The sequence below is a fragment of the Ruditapes philippinarum genome, unplaced genomic scaffold (genome assembly GCF_026571515.1).
Source record: "Ruditapes philippinarum isolate M1 unplaced genomic scaffold, ASM2657151v2 ctg4_1_1_1_1, whole genome shotgun sequence".
Taxonomy (NCBI): domain Eukaryota; kingdom Metazoa; phylum Mollusca; class Bivalvia; order Venerida; family Veneridae; genus Ruditapes; species Ruditapes philippinarum.
In genome coordinates, this window is record NW_026858503.1 from 114,316 (window position 1) to 120,315 (window position 6,000).

The 6,000-nt window shown below is 31.4% G+C and overlaps 2 long non-coding RNA genes across 2 annotated transcripts; both read left to right on the top strand.

The window, feature by feature from the left end:
- The first annotated feature begins 85 nt into the window (after window positions 1-85).
- On the top strand, window positions 86-1,690 carry LOC132753373 (uncharacterized). The gene is made up of 2 exons (XR_009628947.1): window positions 86-508; window positions 741-1,690. It is a non-coding gene; the product is annotated as an uncharacterized LOC132753373 (long non-coding RNA).
- Window positions 1,691-3,016: 1,326 nt separating this feature from the next.
- Window positions 3,017-5,657, top strand: LOC132753374 (uncharacterized). The gene is made up of 2 exons (XR_009628948.1): window positions 3,017-4,113; window positions 4,368-5,657. It is a non-coding gene; the product is annotated as an uncharacterized LOC132753374 (long non-coding RNA).
- Window positions 5,658-6,000: the final 343 nt, after the last annotated feature.

Sequence of the window (6,000 nt, forward strand, 5' to 3'; positions counted from 1 at the left end):
CTTACATCAGAATGGTACCGATGGTTGTTGTTGTTATGTGTGTGTGCGCGGGGGCGCGTGTGCGTATGTGTGCGTGTGTGTGCGTGCGTGTATATGTGTTTAAATTTGACACTAGCCTGTTGGAGACTAATAAACCAACCCTTATACTGCCACAAAATGCGTTCATTCTAAATTGTTCTTACGTGATCTTTCAGCGATATGTTTTATTGACAACATTGGTCAATTAGGCGCGGTATTCATGCGGAACGTAAATATCAATACAATTTCTGTGACGTGTCAAATACGTTTCTAACGATCTTATAGATGATTGGCTGGTTAGGCATTATCCCTTGATAAGAGCAATTTGCAATCAACATCCTATGTCAAGAGGTTTATCTATATTTACCGGATATAATAAAAAGCATATAAGTGTGCAAGTTTGTCTTACGGTCTCATATTCATTTCTTTACACTAACATAAACACAACTTAACAGGAGAAAGTTTAGAACATTGTTCAATATCCACCAAGGTAACATTATATGCAATTAATAAGTTTAAAGATTTTCCTTATAAATTTAATTTCAGTTAGCGATCTAATGTAAAGAACATATCATCTTTTTAGGAGCCGAAATGAAAAGAATATCATTCAATGTTGTTTATTTTTCTATTTTGCAACTAGTGGACAATTACTTTCTATTTGAATTCCTTAACTATCAGAATTTTTTTTAAATATTTAATATTGTTGTTTTACTTCCTTTCAGTTTGAAGAAAAAACCTTGTGATGCAGTCTAGAAACGCAGTCTTCATACTGACATGCCTTATAGTGCTACAAATGCTATTAGAAATCTCTGCACGGCCACACACGAACTGTTGTCGGTACATAAAATGTCCAAGCGGAAAAATGTGCATACAGATTGGATCCCGATGCAGATGTAAAAGTAACCGAGTAATTTCAGAAATTTTGGACATGTTTTTAAGTCAGCAAAAGGAACGAAAACTTTCACTTGAAGCCAGTGATGATCAAGAATTCTGGTGATGGAGGATGTATTAATTCATTTTGTGATAACCAACCTACTGTGATTTATTGACACTTTTTGTGTTAACTTTTTAAACATTGGTACACGTTCCAGATCAATTCAGTGACGATGATCTATAATTTAGATATTTTTGTAAAAACTGTAAACTATGCATATTTACAGTCTTAGTTACAGTAATACTGTGAATATATGAAGTGAAAATGACACTGCACTTTCTGGAACATTTTTTCAATTTCAACAAATGATTTACTGTAAAATATTATAATATACGTTAGAAGATTTATTTTATGTGATATAAACATAGTATCGTTACTATTTGATCTAATTAAAAAGACATATTTGTTGTTTCCAGTCCAACGTAATGATGTGAAATTATTTCTTGCTTGGACATTTTTTACATGATGTACTATTTATTTATTGATTGGTTGATTGATTGATTGATTGATTGATTGATTGATTCATTGATTGATTGATTGATTGGTTGGTTGATTGATTTATTTATTTATTTGAACGGGTTTAACGCCTTTTTACAGTGATAACTTTTTTTTTTAAAGTTGTTTATATATTTGTTGTTTTGTTTTTATGTGAAATGAATATACCTTTATATCAGTCTTTTGCTCATTTTACATTATATGTTATAAATGTTTGTTTTATAATAAAGTATATAAAAATATTGACTGTTTTATTTTCATGATATTTCTTTTCGGATTGAATCACATATCAACTACCTAGTAATTTGTAATTTATTGTTAATACAAACTGGTGCTCCACGTTACTTGTATTTGTATCTTGCATTTTAATGAATATACTCAGTTGCAAAAGTAAGTGTAAACTTGGTTACTTAATTGGTTTCCAATATGGTATCAAAATTTGCAGAAATGTATTGAACATACAATGGTATAATCATAATCTAAATTTGATAATTATCAGAAATTTCGTGTATAGATCGGAAGAGTGAAAAATAAAAGTTGAAAATTTGTGTATGCTTTTTAATGCTTTTGCTGAAATGTTATGTGACCATTTATAAGTATCTGTTGCGTTCATCTCATGTAGGGATCAACGAAAGTGTGTGGAACTGCATGCACCTGACGTAACACCATGTGGACTTCGATTTACATGGTATTCCATTAAAAAGTTCAAGTTTCCAAAAAACAAAAAGGCACAACACTATTACTTTTTTTCTCTTCTCTCAGCTGTTTACACGTAACCAAAGTTTTGAAAATAATCAAATTTCATTTTACTGTGTTAGTCAATATATTTCTGCAAATTTTGATACCATATATATAAAATGAAAATATACTCGTCAATATATTTATTATAAGGATCGGAATATCGGCAAGTATAACATGATATAACACCGTTAATTTGAAGTGGATGCAATTAGCCCCATCCGACGTATCGGTAAACGTAGATGATATGATATGATATTGATCATGATATAATTTGATTGCCAATATTGCCAAGTGCTGAACAGTACCACATTAAAATGTGACTTTTTTTAATGCTAATGTAATTTTCAATTATCAAGATTCTCTTTACTTTAAATATGTATACCGTTTAAAGTGGCCGCCATTAGCTGATGTGATTGTGATCATGATACAATTTTAAAAAAACTATTAATTGGCTAGTGCTGAAATGATGTAAATTATTTATGATAACATTTACAATTATTAATGAGAATGTTATTTATTTAAAAGTATACGAGCGACTAAATGGAGAGTGTGCTGTCCCAAGCCATTTCAAATGAGGGACACAATGCATTACAAGTTCTATTTCTGTGATGCTTAATTGAATTTATATTAATTTTTCAGACCTTAATATAAAGTTTATAAAACAACTAAATATGGCGGCGGAACGGATATATTGAGCATGAACATATATGGTGATATGATTAAAATATTCTGGTAAAAATCATCATAACTTATCTTTTATTACTTCTCAGAGAAAAAATGTTCGATTTTTTTTTTTTGGGGGGGGGGGGGGCAGGGAAGTGTTCACACGCGCGAAGTGATAGCAAAATGTTGTATGGATTGTCTGGGTGACATGCCTGTTTTCTATGTAAACATTTAATAACTGTTTTTAAATACAGTCAGTGCTCGCCATCCGGTATTTACGAGAAAAACTGTTTTTAAATGAAGTTTTACCGTAGAAAAAAATGATTATAAGGTCATGTTAAAAAGGAATTTCCTTAAGTGATTTTAACTCCAAGATTTTGTATGAGATTCATATCATTTAAGGATTGATCTCTTAAAACTAGAGAGTTTAACGAATACGACCATTTATATGAGATAATTATCTCGCTTGCATTGATTTATAACCAACAAAAAAAACTTGATCAAGGCAGTAAATGTTTACCAGTGCTTAAAAACTTTTATAGCCAAACATGTCAGTATAAGTAGCAGGTATTACGCAGGGCATTCCTTAAAACATGGGTTATTGTCGAACTAAAACGGACAATGTTCAAACATCACGCTCTGTTAGAACACTGAATAAAGTTACTTGTTAATATACATGTATATACATGTAAATATAAATCTTTAATGGCATCGAATTTCTTCATATTACAAATAATATATAATGGCAATGATATTGTTTTACTCAAATCATTTTACTTATTCGCAAGAAAAGAATACATGAAAAAACAAAGCACCACAAATATCGAAAGAGAAAACAATTCTCAGAACTTCCCATTTGCTGTTCATTGTTGAAATGACATTGTGTATTGTTTACTTATAACAATACTCATCCAAGATAAACAGCTTTCATAAATGCTTTTGTATGTATTTAAGGCTTAATGGGGGTCCATCCGCGCTTTCAGGCACTGAAACTACCGACCCCGGTAAATGCTTTTTAAACAATGATAATTATTTATATGTCCGATATACAAGAAAGTCCCTTGTAAATGATATTTTACTAAATATTTAGAAAGCACAAGAAAGCGAACGTGTATAAACATTCTGAATTTATTTGACGAGTTGACACTTTATCCTGGATGGTCTGTAAAAATCTTTTTATTGATCTTGTTGTATCAGGAAGCATTCACAAAAGTTTGTCATTTCATTTCTATATTAGATATCTGGATATCAATTTGTTTTCGGTATTTTATTTTATCTTTTACCTGAGTAAAGAAATAAAATGGAAAATATTTTAAAGAAAAACGTTTCCACAAGCTTGCTCTTTTTTAAATGAATTTTTAAAAAACATATCTGACGCTCGATTTATTCACTGATATTACCACATATTCAGCAAAAATTGTGTTCAATTTAAAACATTACGGATACTCATTAACTGTATTTTATTTTTATTTATCTTACTTCAAGTTATCTATTTTATCAACATTTCATTTTGTAGTAAAAAGAACCACGACAATGACGAAACTTGGACTTATTCTGCTACTATCAGTGCTTCTTCTAGGAAGCATAGCACATGTCAATGGACAACGGAAGCATCAGACAAACTTTTGCTGTTGGGTCAGAAAATGTCCTCGCTCAACCCACTTTTGTCACGCGATTGGATCAGAATGTCGATGTCGTAGAAAGGGTTCGAGATCCATTGCCTGAAAGGATGTGAAATTCGACATTATATCCGCTTACAACGTGTTTGGAATAACTAAATTTTGGAATAACTACATCGTTCTATTTTGTCTTAGATATTTAGTGCATATTTGTGTGTAGATATTAAATTTTCTGATAGTGGGTGTTGTTTAGTACAAGTTAATGCACTCAGTGTTCTACACTTCCGAATAATCTCATGAGTTCGCGGCACGACATTCCATGTGTTTATTATGAAACAGTTCGTAGTTAACATATGATATTTTAAGAATATTAAACAAATCTGATATAATTGTTGAGAATGTTAAGTTGATGGTACACACTAATACCTGTGTCATGCTTAAAAATGAATTTTACACATCATTTTGTCATTATTATCAAGATCGTGTGCTATCTATTTTTATCATAAGAATGAAATTTGTATTAAGCTGACGATCGCACTGAAGTGGACAAACCTTGCAATTGCTTCATCTTTTTCTGGTTCCAGTAATTTATCAACTAAATGTAAGCTTTGCTATATAAATTTTCTGATTACCTTTACAATTTAAATATCGCTGTTGTACTTTTATCATCACATATATTGCACAATGACTACAACCTAGTTTTGGACAAAAATGTTTTAATGAGTTTTCAGACGGCACGTTTTGTACATTTGAACATTCCGTACACTGAAAATTCATTGCAATGTATACAAAATTTCCTCCGGACTGTACGGTTATCCTGACTTAGTTGGCACAATTTTTCTCTTTGTAGATCCTTGAACTTCTAGAATATCTGGATTTATGGTGCCATTGCTGCCATTGAAACAATTGATAGGGGGCGTCCGTGGCCGAGTGGTTAAGGTCGTTGACTTCTAACCACTTGCCCCTCACCGCTGTGGGTTCGAATCCCGACAGGGACTTTGGATTCTTTCATGTGAGGAAGCTATCCAGCTAGCTTACGGAACGTCGGTGGTTCTACTCAGGTGCCCGTTCGTGCCTGAAATAATGCACGGAAGGGCACCTGAGGTCTTCCTCCACCAGTAAAGCTGGAACGTCGCGATATGACCTATACTGTGTCGATGTGACGTTAAACCCAAAACAAACAAAAAGAAGCAATTGATGATGAGATAAACTTAATGATTTTGCATTATTTCTTTCTTTATTCAATTAAATTGCTACTTAAATATTTTTAGAATATAAAAATTATGATTAATACAAATTATTTTATCAATGTTAAGATAACTTGGTTTAAAAGTTGATCAACGATTTAACAAAAACCGTTTAACTTTTAACCATATACGTAATTTATATACATGGTATCAATAACATGCAGATCAATACGTCATATACTGGTAATAGTTTATATCAAAGCACTTATATAGATGAATATCGATAAATGTTTTAAACATGTTTTTATACGAACTAAATGAACACTATTTTAGACTCTTTTAT